Below are 14,722 nucleotides of genomic sequence, written 5' to 3' on the forward strand. Positions count from 1 at the left end.
TTTGTAATAAATCCAGTTGTGTCCAATATAATATTTGAGAAATAAACCTTCAAATTACTGTAATAATTAGATTGTCAAGTCATTATTTCAATTAATGCAAAACACGTTTCTGCTGTAAACTAGAATTAATTATTTGCATGAGGGGCAGAGGCAGCATCACATCTTGTGTGTGAGAGGGAGGCCCGTTTCAGTTTTAAATGTTAAATGATTTATGTTTTGACTGAGTATCTTTTTACCAAATATGTCAAGTAAGACATATTTACTTAGCTGAACTCCTCTTACTTGAGTACAATTTTTGATGCTCAACCCACTTGCTATTAATTTTTTACATTTTCTTTAGTACTTGGAAGTTTTTCCCAGTGTAATAAAGCATAGCCTAGTAGTACAGAGAGTGATCATTTTGTAAGGGGTGAGTGCTAACAGAGAGAAGGTTTTTAACAGCTAAGTTCTTTTAAATAGATTTATAAATGTGGAGATTGAAACCTTTGCTCTGATAGCAACCGGTAGCTCGTTGCACCTCTGGATGAAAATGGACAGTCGCGTGTGAAACTCCCTGTTCATAGTCAGAAGTAAAAAAAGATGGGTGCTAGATGTAGCATTGAATATCAAAGCTGTGAGCTGGTGCTTGCAGATGTGTCTGATCAAAGCACTTCTCCTCTCCTGACAACTCACTGAAAGTGACTTGAAGTTTGCATTTAAAAATACAGCAAGGCACACCTGCAGTTTGTTCTTAGACGATGGGGATTTTACGCATCATGATGCTGACATTGAATCTAACTGATAGACTGGTCTAAAACTGTGCTGGATTACAAAACCATTTTTAAGGGTTCTAGAGGTTAATGGGCCTTTTGGGGAGTTAGATGCAGCTGTTAAAAAAATATTTTTGGACAAACTCTAGATTCGTCTGGAGAAGTAACAGCAAAAATCAAGTTTTCCACCATGGTCAGCGGCCATGATGGAAGCGTTGTGCATTAAAGCCAGAGACACACAGGATGCTGCACACAAACAGCACTCAGCTAAATATTTACTATCTTTAAACTTTTTGCCATTTGATTGCCACTTTTTGCCATTTGATCATTACAACACAAACTTGAATGGGGCCAAACGTGTCGCCAACAATGCAGAGAAATTTGCAGTACCGTAATTCCGCAACACTTTGAGCTATGTGAAAAATTTCTGGAAAAGGAGACCTTGCACTTTCCAGTCAATATCTGGTTATTACGGTAATTTCAATTAATCTGAGAGGCACTGTTTTAATAGACGTTAAACTGTGAAAATAACTAGTAGATATTGAAAGTTCTGGTTGTTATTGATAAATATATTTACCCTCAGGAGATTTAAAGAACTTTGCACAATTAAAATAAGCAAAAATATCCAGGCGGAGATTTAAAACTTAGAACTGAAAGGTTTAGGTTGGGAGTTTAAAAATTAGGTCTTAAACTAGAAAAAATGGAAAAATCTAAATTGTTCGTGATCAGAGGTTGCGTCACAGCATGCCTGGCAGCAGGAAGCAGACAGCCAGACGTAAGAATGTGTTAATTAAGTAAATCTTACATGACCCAATGGTATTTATAATGCCCTTAAAACCTTGGTGACAGAATAGTGTTAAAGGGAAACACAAATGAGACGTATTTCTCTCACAAAGCAGACAGTGACCAGTTCAAAGTGTGAGCCGAAGGGATCTGGGACCAGAGTGGGTAGAAAAGACTTGATGGTGGCAAATTTCTCTCTAAAAAAGATAAAACGTCATTCACAGAGTCCGGGTGAAGGGTCGCTGACAGCAGAATTACGTGGATTAATTAAATTGTTGAGAACCCAGATTGTGAGATTAAGCTTTCTTTTCTAACTGCACAGTTTCTGTTTGTTCTTTAGAGGGACTTTTTTTTCAACCAGCAGAAACAAACTGAGATTTCAGGACATGAACTTCATCTCTGACGTCTCCATATGTCAATATATTCACGTTCACATGTTGCCTTTAATTAAGCAGAGATGGTGAGAGTGTGAAGGTGTTTGTTTGATCATGTTGTCTAATTAATAATGGGAGTAAAGAATCAGTCTTGTGCTTTTTGAAAGCGGTTGTGATGAAAAATGCTTCACGAGATGCTTTCACGCACAATTCCTGAAAAGTAATAAATAAAATAAAAAGAGAAACTGCAAAACAAACATGTGTGAATGAAACTCTTGAAACTTTCACCATATTTAGAAACATGTCTGACAAAAGAAAACCAACAAGATCAACGAGTCAGAATACATGATAAGCGCATGAAGTTTGCCACCACAACAGCTCTTTACTCAACTTAAAATGTTAAATGCTGACATGTGAATCAAGTCATTTTAATGTCTATGAACTTAATTTGCTGTTTTTAGTGTGAACTTTATGCTAAATGATTTCTGTTACACACAAAGGAATAATAAGAGGCTAAATAAACACTGTTGGTTGTTTGTAGATTACTTAAACTTAAAAGACATCATTGTTTTTGACATTTAGAACCATATGTTCACTTGCTCTTCATAAAACGTATCTACCAACACATACCTTTGTATTTCTATTTCTTCTGCAATTTACGTTGGCATCTTCCAGCGTTACGAGTGTCGCTTTTCTACTTCGTCAGGGAGCGGTGGAGTGGCAGTTTGGATAAGGCAATTCTGGAACACAAAATAAAAGCCCTTCTTAGCATAAAATATTTCCACAAATATCAGCAAAAATACTGCTGATGACAACTTTCTGAGCTCGCATGGATTAATAAACGGGGCAGTGGTGCAAAGAAAAGTTGACCAAACTTCCTCTGTAATGATTTGAGAGATTGATAAAGTCACACAGCAAATAACTTGAAGACATTGCTGCCAAAAAGGTGATTTTTCCAGCTATTAAATATATGTATGAAATGCATCTGCATTATTATTATTATTATTATTATTATATGTCTATATTAACAAATGCAGGCAAAACTGTTGGCACTGAGAAGGTAGAAACAGAAGGCTCCTTTTATGTCTGGGAAACCTTTTTTACTTTCTGATCCTTTTCCTGCCTGGTGGCTGGAAGCCAGCAGAAATGAGCATCTGTGAAATAAAAAACAAGAACAAAAAACAACAAATGCTCCAGTAGCATTTATAGTAAAGGGTTCATTAGGAGTACTAATAATTGGACCAAATTGAGTTCAGTGATTCAAAATAAATACATTGAAATATTCGCCGCATTGCATGAGAAGGTATTTAGGCATCCCTGATGGCAGTCATGGGAGATTCAAAGATTTATCAAAAATGAATGAAAAAGAAATCAAACACTTTGGGTACATGTTTGATGAGAGAATAACATTGTGGGATGACATAGAGCTCAAAAAAGTACATTTTGCATGATATTCCCTTTTAACCTGTGTCTGCAGGTTTGGATTACACACACCCACACACACATACACATCTGTCGAGATCTTGACAGAGTTTCACTTCACTCTTCTGGGTCACCGATGGGTCTTTCCCACAATGCACTCAAACTGTGTGTGTGTGTGTGTGTGTGTGTGTGGGTGCGTGCGTGCGTGCGTGCGTGCGTGCGTGTGTGTGTGTGTGTGTGTGTGTGTGTGTGTGTGTGTGTGTGTGTGTGTGTGTTTTACAGTATCTTTAGTGAAAAGTATTTTCAAGGTAATTTCATTGATGACTGCAGTTCAGTACATTCTGGTTAATTTACCATTTCATCTTGTCATTACCAACCACTCCGGTCCTTGTACCAGTTCTGTTCCTTTCCTTCAGATAATTTATCCTCTCCTCTGGGAAAACCTTAGTCACTCTGACTCATAATTCTGCAATTCTGGTGATAATTGCCAAAGATTTTTGCAAATTAGTTACTGCAGCAAAAGTTTGTCTCACTAAACTTCATATTGTCATGTGCTAAACCTGTACTATTTCTAGATACTGATTGATTCATCAAACCGATTCGCATCTGTTAAACTGTTTGTAAAATATTTTTTGTGATGCTATTCTTGTATTTGTACCAGTGTGTGAAGAGTGTGAGCAGTGACCTTCTCTAAAATGTTTTATTGTGCTAGATGTGCAGGGTACCTTACAGTTGTTATTTAAAGCCATTTGGGACAAGGTCTTTGTTTTATTGATTATATGAATTTTATTTTAGCAGATACATCTCCTTCACCAAACCTTCATTTAGTCAGTGTGTTTATTGATGCTGACTAAAGGATTTGCAATGCCTCCAGTTCTCCAAAGTCATGTTTCCATTTCAACTCTTTGACATCTTTTTTGTCTTCACTTTTGTTTTCCATTTCTATTTAATATGGCGTTCAGCTCTCTGAAGCATGTTGGACTGAAACACCACTACGTTAAAGCGTCTAACTGAAAAGATTAAGAAAAAAGCTTAAATCAGGCATTTCGCATACAAGTCCACAATTTTAGCGATGCAGCTCAAAAGTAAATTATTTAAAACACTTAATTAATCTTGTTGGGTTAAAGAACAACCCATCTTTCCATGTCAAAACCATAGATGAGCTTGATGCAGTTTTTACCCAGCTACTGGAACGAGAGGAACTGAAGAAGTACAACCCAAAATGCTGATGTAAACTTTTTGACTAAGTATTTTTCACAGATTAAACTTTCACAATTGTTAGTCAGTTAGATATTAATGGGTTACCAATTTCAAGGTATACCAGTGCTCTGAAAAACTACAGTTTTATTACATAAAGTTTTCCATAATAATTAAATATTACAATTATAGTTGCTTTTTACAATTTTTCCTAGAATATTTCAGAATTCTTTAAAAATAAATCCTAAAATAAAACATGACAGGCACACCTGTGTCTTTTTTATTAACATTATACAAAAATGTCAAAATATAATTTCGGGACAATCAGTAAAGACGCCAAAATTCTGAACATTATCATGCAGCTGTAAGGAACAAAAGTATGATTTCATGGCACTAGACTGCGCTTGCAGACATGGTGTCATCAGGCTGTGCAGATGGCTGATGAAGCTCTTTCAGCATAGAAGGGCAATTCTCCTGCATTTCTCCAGCAGCCTTGAGCTGTGACTGAGCAGGGAGCAGAGAGGCTCCAGCCGCTCCCCTCACATCGCCAAGTGCTCTCTGATCCTTCCTCCCCGGACACTGGAACCGTCCGCTGGGTGACAGGTGATCTGCACTGTAAACTGCATCTGAGCCTAACAGATATGCCAGTTAACATGCGGCAGTCTTTGCACTACAAATCCCTATCATCACAAACAGATACAGAGGAACGAGGACATGTAAAATAAACCCATTTCAAAAATTATGATCAGCCTAAATGAGGAGTACTTTAAAAATGATTTTCTGATTTTTAATAGTTTTTCTTTCTTTTTTCCAATTAAAAATCAGGAAGGTTGGCCATGATGCAATGCTCTGTCAAATATGTTTATCTGACTGGCGTAGTATTTTGTTTTATATGTTTTTTTTAAGTACACATTTTAAAATGTGCATTTCCTGTTTTATATGCATTTATTCCGGTTATTGAATAAGTTTGTCCATGTGAATTTTTGTTCATTCATTTTGAAAATCTAACTTTAAGAACAGTTTTTCCATCAACTCCAAACTCAACCCCAATATGGCTGTCACACATATCAAACAGTGATTCAGTATAAATGATACCTTGTATTTTAAAATTCTAGTAGCTGGTTTTATATTTGTTTTTTTCGTATTTTTTGCACAAAGAGGTAGGAATGAAATTCCAGAGTCAAAATATGCTGACAATTCAAATATTTTCCCATAAAAATAAAAGTGAAAAAAAAATCTTTTAACTTGCAACTTAGATTTCCTAACCTTCCACCAGCATTGCAATGTAATATCCATGTTGTTGAAGCTCCAACTGTGCATTAACCATTTATGCACAATTCCTGGCATAAGGTGCATATATTCTGCTGTCACAATATCAGTGATTTCTTTTTTCCACTGATTAAAGACTTTCTGGAACTTCTCCCTGAAAAACACAAAACTTCCAGCATCCCCAAGCAACAAGCCAATCTAAGATTTTGCTCAATTTGGAGGTGTGTGCGCTTCTCCCCAGCTGGAAAGTCCTGTTCCAATGACAGTTACACTGATATCAACATGCAGGATGCCTGAGCTTTGCATTGTTTCTACTAATGTGGAGACAGAGGATTATTTATCAGAGCTGTTTGGTGATATTTTTGGGGCAATGCCAAAGCTGCGGTGGGTCATGACCTGCCTAGAAAACATCTTGCCAGAGTGGGCACGATGAAGATCTACCTGCTGCTACCAGAGTAATAAACCACCAAGACCTTCTTTTTCTAGGGATGTTTCATGCTTGATTACATATAAAGGGAAACCCACTGGTTTCAGATATCCAAACACAACCTCTCAAGACCCTACAGAGACTTTAATGTCACAGTGTTCTCCTAGTCCAGTTTAAAGGAGGCATATGCCCCTTTTCCTACTTCTTTTGTTGACAAGCATCACTGTGCAAACCCAAATCTCATGTGATAATCAAGATATCTGTTTTTCAATCACAAGACGTATATGTCAGTACAGATTGGATCTTGTTTAAGTTTACAGTGTGTTGGCTTATTTAGTCTACAGTGTTCCCACTGATATATAGACGACTCTATGCTTGAATATTTTGCATGTCACTCCTGCTGATGTATGCGTGAAGTTCACCCAAAGAAAGTGATGTTTTTTTGGAAATATCAAGACTGGTGAAGATGGATGTTCCTACAAAGGTCAAGCAAAGCACAAAGAATGAGAGTGGGACAAATGAGCTGAGTGAAAGACGAGGGAACATGAGTATGTGGTGGAAAAACAGAGGAAAATGGCAAAAACAAGACATAAAAACAAGAGTAAAAAAGAGAAGAATGTAAATATATAAAAAGAAGGATACTTTAAAAAATATACAGACTAACGTCATGAGAAAACAAAAGTAAAAAAATATGTATTTGTTGTAAAAGAAAAACTAAGGTTGCAAGGTACTTGGATTGGTTGCTAATTTCAATATGCATTCTTTTAGAGACAGATGTTTATTGTTTGTGACAACAGAAAGTCAGAAATCCTTTCAGGAGTTGTCAAAAAATGTCATCTTTAGCCATATCTCAGTGTGGCCACTGGTCTAAGATGTAAACAAGAAATATGTGTCCCTTCTTACAACAACTCTCTAGAACTTACCCAGAGTACCAGAGGTCTTCTCAGTGACCCGTAATAGCAACATAACGCAGTGATTCAAGCTTTTCCACAGTGTGAATGTACAACAGTGAGATGCAGCTGAATAACTGTGCAAAGATCTCCGCTCTTGTTCGTTTATAAACGCAAAAACCTTGGTCTATTGTGCCCTCACACAGATACAGATAAATGTTGGTCTGCTGCTTGTGTTTTTTTTCCTCTTCCATGCCCTTTTTGTCACAACTTTTATTCGGTTCTTCCAGAAATTCCTTCAAGTCCTTTCGGTCATCCTTCTTCCTCGGTGTCCTAGTTTTTTTGTGTGTTTTCTACGTGTCATTTCTTTTCTCACTCTTTTTCCAATCTGAATATATATATTTTTTTCACACTTGTTGACACTTCACTGGAGCGTGTCACTGGCCCCAGAAACTCTCCAAAAATAAAAATGAATGCTTGTGCAAAGACACACATTAGAGAGAGGTTGAATGCGTGACTATCACTTTCACCTCCTTGTCATTGCCTCTGCCAAAGTGTGTGTGCATGGAAGCGTTGGTGGGGGTGCAATATCATCAGTAGTTTTGGAGGGCAGCTCATTTAAGATAGTGATTTTATCATTATGTAAATTACATCAGGAGAGCAGCCTCCTCTGTTGTGATTGGCTGCTGTTACAACATCTATGTGAGAGTGCGTTTGTGTGTATGTGAGTGTGGGATCCAAATGAGCCAATCAACAATGATTGTTTCCTGTGTGTCTGTGTCTCATCTTGTCCTCTGAGAGGTGATGTCAAAGTCTCTTAATTTGATGCTTCCTCCATCTCTTTCCATCTATCTGCGCGTGTGTGCATGTGTGTTTAACCTAGACCCTTTTCTCAAACATTTCTGTCAGACCATTCTCTCCAAATACGAGACGTCACATTCACCTCTGTCAGAAATCCCCCTCTTTAAAATCTTTGTGTCCAGAAACAAATCCAAATGGCCTCGTTAATTTGTAGGCCCATTTAAATCTGCTGCAGGCTAATTAACATTTGCCAGTTGTGAACATCTTTCAACTACTTATTATCATTATCATCATCATTATTGTTTTTATTAAATCTTCATTTCAAAATTAAATGCTTTACACATCATTGGCAGCTTGCTCAACATCAGTGATGCACAAATAGTTGCTTATGAGGAAAGCCGATAATGGCTGCAGAGCAGCTCTCCGAAATTGACCATAATGGCTGAGAATTTGAGTGTGACTGCAGCAGGGCCACCTTTAGAAAAGCAGGGCGACAGATTTACTGGAGTTGACTTTAGTCGGGGAGTTTGAATGTTCTGATTTTCATGAGGTTACTTCAGTTTTCTTAGCGTCGTTCAAACAGATGCATCTTGCTGTCCTGTCTGTTTTCAGCAGATCTGAATCTGAAGTGATGAAGATGCATCCTGACATTTCTCAAAAATACAAGAGGAATTTAGTCCTGCAATAAAAAAAAAACTTGTCTGGATATCAGTCAAACATGTTAAAGGTAACTTTTATTTAAAAAGTATTCATTTTACAAATTTGTTGAAACTGTCACAAAGCTGTGGTTCCATTGACCATATAATGGAGCAAATCTCACATATTATAAATTTGCTTAATGGAAACAGACACATTTTAAATAAACTCACATTTTTCTATATAAAACTTTTGCAGCAGGATGAAGTGGTTTATCAACTATCAAAATTAGTATATTTTGAAAAACTGCAATAGAAGCACTTTTTTTCTTATGATTGAATGAATCAATTTAGGGACTGTGACCCCGTTAGACTGTGACCCCGCTAGACTGCGACCCCACCGGGCTGCGACCCCACCGGGCCGCGACCCCCCCATGCTGCTGCCTCAGGCTCCTCTCTATTTGGATAAATGTGAATTTCCCTCTAGAAATAATAAAATACATTCATTCATTTAAGGCACGAGTCTTGTGATCAACAACCGGATGTTAGTCCTGGCGGTAAAAATCAAGCTCCTCTGGCTGCACCCGGTGGTCCTACTGCAATCTGCAGAAACACGCAGCGCGGTCAGAAACAACGAATAAGTATAATAGTAAAGTAAAAAATGTGTTGGACAACCCTGAGCATCCTCCACATGATGCCGTCACACAGCAGCAGACGGTTTTCAAACAGAAGCGTCTTCAGAGCTGCTGCAGAACAGACTGCTAGAGGAGAGCCTTCCTGCACACAGCCATTGCCATCTGCAACAATGCTTCAGAGAAACCTTTACAGTATGAGTTGTAGCAGCATTTAGTTTCCCTGTGGGGTTAATGAAGTATTCTTGATTTAAATGCTTGAAGCCAAACGCTTAAAAATGTTTAGAAAATGGTAAACACAAAACAGCAAATTTAACTTATAAAGCAGATCACAACCTGTTTCTTTTAAAAATGCAGGAAATATTTGTCTGAAATTTGACAGAAAGAATCCCCTTACAGTTTTAAGTTTTCATACAATTTAACTAATTGTGAGTTTTGATCTCTTTCTGGTTTTGTAATAAATCTGTGAAACAGGATCAGCATCCTGTTGAAATGCTGAAATGTGCAAATCAAGACAACATTTCAAATGGTAATTTATCAGCTGCAGAAATAGAATTATTTGTAGGAAAACCTTTTTATGTTACAGTAAATTGTTTTGTGTTTTATGTATGAACATGTGAGGACAATATGAAAATGCATTTATTCGTACGCATTTGCATATCTCCAAAACATAAGATGTTTTATTTTTTGTAACTGAAAAAAAAAAACAGTTATGCATTTATTTAACAATAATGTGTAAATATACTGACTAATGTCGGATCATTTTGATTGAAATCTGTTGGGGTAAAATTATTAGATTATTACTTCCTACTTCTCCATCTTGGACATGATTTTGAGTTGTCAAATATAAATAGTAATTATTTAATAGATCATTTTATAAATCTCAGTTTTGTTCTCCCTCCATAAACACCATGCAGAATCCTTCATTTTAAGCTAATTAAGTTATCTATGGGAGACCTGGACCTGCTTCTAAGTGAACTGCAGAGCGATCTGAACAGCTGTTTGTGCCGATATCTCTCCGTCAGCCAAGCCCAGAGACCGGGGCACACCTGCAGAGACCCAGTGGGTTCTGTGGCTGGTGGAACAGCTTGAATTCGGACCAAATTGCGCTTTTGCTGATGGTTCAAGACGGGTCCTAAATCTTGGTCATCCTTATTTTTTTTTTATAACCTTTTCAGATCTGCATTTACAAAATGTAAAACTATTTTTGTTTGTTTCTAAGAGACTATTGATAAATATAAAATCTTATTTAGGTCTTTTCTTTTCCGGCCTTATTTCAAATTTCTCTGTTAATAAAAATGCAATTTAATAAGTGATTTACTTTTGTTTATAATATATAATAGATGTCTTTCATATAGAGATAATTCAGTTTAAAGGCAAAGAACTCATTATTGATAGATTACAAAACTTATTTGTGATTAGTAAAATAATTTATTACAGTAGGACGTAACCACAGAACTTCTCAAATTTGGAAATATTAAATTACCTTTTGGAATGAGGCTCAACATGCATGATTTTTTTTGTCCTGTGTGTATTTATATATCCAAGGTGAACCCTGTCTTCTGCATCCTTATTGCGTTTCTTTTTTATTTCAATAACAGTATCTGAGAACATCATAGTTTCTTTGTGCATCAGATGAGAAAATCATTAACATCCTGATCATAAAATATAATTTATGCCAATATTTGATTATAATGGAAAGTCCAAAACTGATCCAAGACAGCTGTGATGATGAATGCCAAAAAATAAAACAAACTTTATGACAGAGAGAAATGATTACCAGCCGTTACAGCAGGTGTTAGTATTACTGTAAATGTCAAATTCAACAGTTAAGAGATTTAAGAAAAGCAAGAAGAATAAAAGGAGAGAAACATAAATAGAATGTATTTAAAATGTAGCAGTGTCTTCAAATAAAATTTTAGTTGGATTTTCTCTCTCCATCCCTTCTTCCTCTTTCCATTTTTCTGATACTTTGATTTTTATTTATTTTTTAAGATTATATATATATATTGGTTTTGCAGATCACGCCTTATGTAATGAGAATGACCTGGAAAGGTGAAGTGATTTCTGTTCCCAAGTCTAAACATCAACTCAGATTCTCGATTATTATGGGACGTAAGGCAGAAGACGCGTTAGAGCAGAGAAGAAGTGAACAGAAGTCTGCTGTCAGTGCAAGAGAAATGGATTTCAGATGAAAAGCCCAGACCAAAGAGAGGAAATGGCTGAAAGACACCTTCTCCAGAACTACCATTAAACCACCTATGATGAGAGAAATGATTTTAGAGTCACTGCTTAATCTCCCCCAGCGAGCACAGCAGCTCATTTTACACTCTCTTGTCAGACAAACTCACCATTGATCTTTCTATTATTTATTTCCCATGAGTATTTTATTTGTACAACCTCTCTGTTGTACGATATATAAGAAACGTGTACAGCCTCCACGTCTCCATCTCAGCCTCCCTGCTTACTGCTACTGGCAGTCAAAGTCTGTAGACATGAAACGGATTAGTCCGAGGAGGAAAAAAAAAAGGACCTTTAGACTTAAGCGTGGTGCGCGGATCCTCTCAGTGACCAGCTTGCTTCATGCTGGCTAAGAGTTCATGTGGGGAGGAAAAAATTCATTCACCCAGCCATTTTCTATACCCGATTAATTCCCTTCAGGGTCACACTGGGCTGGCAGCACTGGGGAGAAACATGCAAACTCCACCCAGAAATTAAACATGGCAGAATAAAGTAGTCTGGATTTTTAAACTGGAATACTCCATTTTTTTCCAGATTAAATTTCCTGCAAAAAGTTTAAATTATGAAGGATTAGCACAATCACTTACTCTTGTCACTATTTCATTTTTTTATTTTTTATTTTAACTCCCGAGTTTTGGACAATCAGCGCCTTTTCCGTTTTCCCTGCATCTGGAAATGGCAAACACTGACTGCAGCCCATTAATTAGCATGCATTGGAGACATTATGTTTCTTCTCAAAGACTAACTTAGAGCTCAGAGAGAAAATCTCATCCCGAATCATTCATGAGCCTCGGCATCAAGGTTACGCTAATAATGCAGTGCTAGGTTGCCATCCTGTGGAGTTTAGAGGAGGGAAATAACACCATAATGCATGTGTTAATGGAGGACTACATGAAAACATTGATTTAGAAATGTGATCCCATCTAATGTCCATGCAGGTGCAGAAAGCAACACAGTACTCTGTGCATCTAAACATGCTGCATGGTAGAAATGTCACAGATAAAGATCCCGCAGAGGTAATAGCTTAATCACGCTAAATATTTCAAATGCAATACCCAAGGAGGCTGACGGATTTCAGAAATCTCAATTTAATGGAAAGAAAAGTATTTCTCATCCAGAAACAAACATCTATAGTCACTTTCAGCTGTAAATTGTATTCAGGTTTATGTTGCTGAAGTTCTGAGAAATCTGTCCCTGAGATTTTTATTTTTTATTTTTTCCACTTTAACTAATCCATTTCAGAAGAGGGGAACAAAACTCAGTGTGAAAGAAAGCAATATTTTAAAAAATGCCTGGCTTTTCAGAGAGAGAAAACCTTGTTATAGCCAATCATGCGAAGAGTTCTCCAAGTATTTTCATCAAATGCAAAACCTCATGTTGACAAAACCTTGGAATGATTATGATAAAAATCCAGACAGCAGAAAGGTGCTGCTATAACATTTTAAATGCCATGTATTGATGGGCCAATTAATTAAAATGTAGCTTATAGAGGATGCATAGAAAAACATGAATATTAATAATAAATGCATCTTTTTTCCTAACCTTTCAGTTAAAATATATTTTTAAATAATCCAAATGAGCAAAGAACTTAAAAAATGTAATAATTTTCTTGCATGAATATCAGAGCAGTGACTTATCATCTTGACACCTTAAAATTATCTTAAATTTTGAAGCCAAGGTTTCTGCAGAGACACAAAGGAGAAAAAGAAAAATATGTGTATCCTAAAATCTGGCCAAGGTGGAGTTTTTGCAGTGGATTTTATTGTTTCATTATATTTTTTCAAAAATCTTTCATTTAAATGTTTTATGAAATTGATTTGCATTTAAAATGCAGCTTTAATTTGTTTTTTATCTTTACTTGTGTACAAAATGTGGTGTTTTATTGCTTCTAGTGTGAGTAAAGTTTTCATTTTTTCACGGAATTGGAAGAAAAAATATATTTTTTCTTCCAAGCACACGGATAAAAAATAATCAGAATCAATTTTTTTTATTTTTGACCACTGCTCTTAAATGTCTGGGTTTTTCCCGGACATCTAAGAGTTGCATGTGCAACATTTCAATGCCACGACAGAGCTCTAAATGAAGGGATCCCAATGGGATATGTTATAAAGATTTACCTCTTATAGTCGGTTTTATTGTTGAGCTGCAACGTCGAGCGCTCGCAGAAGATGATCAATCTTATATCTACAGGTTATTAACCAATACACTTGGAAAATGTGGCCTTTAGGGTAAAAAACAGCTCACCTCTCCTGTAGAGTCTACATGTAATTCAAATTGTCTTAGTAGAACATGGCAGCTTTATTCACAGCGGGTTTTAAAATTTTAGCTATCAGCTGAAAGTGCAGAAAGACGCCTGTAAATATTTAGTTTTGAAATATCTGAGCTCTGGGTGGCCAGCTTTGCCTGATTTAGCACAACACTGACTGGAGCTCCTACTTCTTTCCCTTCCCTCTCTGCTGCTCACGCAGGTTTAATTGTGACGAAATCCTCCACCAAGTGCCTTTCACTGCACTTGAGCTGCCATTGATTCTATTAAGAATGCCAGCAGAAAAGAAATTCAAAAGCAGGTGCTATTCTGCTTCTAACCTTTGAAAAGTCAAGAGGCATAAACATCGCTGCTTTTCTCACGTCACTCACTGGGACAAATATGGAAGAAATTAAAATCATGTATTTTCACTATGAACGAGTGCCGTTAGTGCGCCATCAGGATAATGTCTGCAGACCAAACAATGACACCAAAGTATGTGTGTTATATGTCATTTTGACTAAAAGGTGACACAGAAGTGGATTCTCATAATCAAAATCTCCCATTAAATTACCACCACTTCTCTTTGCTGGTGTGACTAGAGCCAGCAGGTTGATATTAACTATTAACTAAAGTATTGTAAAACAAATCTCCAGAAGAATAAAGGGATTTTTCAATGCTATATTTACCATTTATATTTATTAGATATTTTGCTGCTATACACTATATATACTTACAATATATTGACCTGAAACAGACCTAAATTATTTAAATCCTCCAAGATTTCTGTCTTACTTTATGAACAATGATAATGCTAGCTATAAAAACTTTTTTTTCTACAACTTTCCGTTGCTACATGCCAATAAAGAACCGTCTCTCAAATAAAGATCATCAAAAATCAACCACATTTTCGCCTGTCCAAAAAAAAAAAAAAAAAAAACTAATATTGATGTGAGGTCCAGTATTTCTACCTTGACATGTTTGTGTTGAGACCATCTAAGACATGTTACTGTCCTATCAAAGCTCAAACTTGTCCAAAAATTGCTTTGGTTGAAGC

The 14,722-nt window shown here is 36.5% G+C and overlaps 1 protein-coding gene across 10 annotated transcripts in view; it reads right to left on the reverse strand.

The window, feature by feature from the left end:
• tenm3 (teneurin transmembrane protein 3) overlaps positions 1-14,722 on the reverse strand; it is a 588,369-nt gene that overhangs the window by 432,647 nt on the left and 141,000 nt on the right. For all 10 annotated transcript variants that reach the window (XM_081610716.1, XM_081610715.1, XM_081610730.1 and 7 more), the window contains one exon: positions 2,537-2,646. The gene's annotated coding sequence lies outside the window, so the exon portion shown is untranslated. The remainder of the gene's footprint in view (positions 1-2,536; positions 2,647-14,722) is intronic.

The sequence above is a fragment of the Poecilia reticulata genome, chromosome 1 (assembly GCF_904066995.2).
Source record: "Poecilia reticulata chromosome 1, P_reticulata-male-v2, whole genome shotgun sequence".
In the NCBI taxonomy this organism is placed as follows: domain Eukaryota; kingdom Metazoa; phylum Chordata; class Actinopteri; order Cyprinodontiformes; family Poeciliidae; genus Poecilia; species Poecilia reticulata.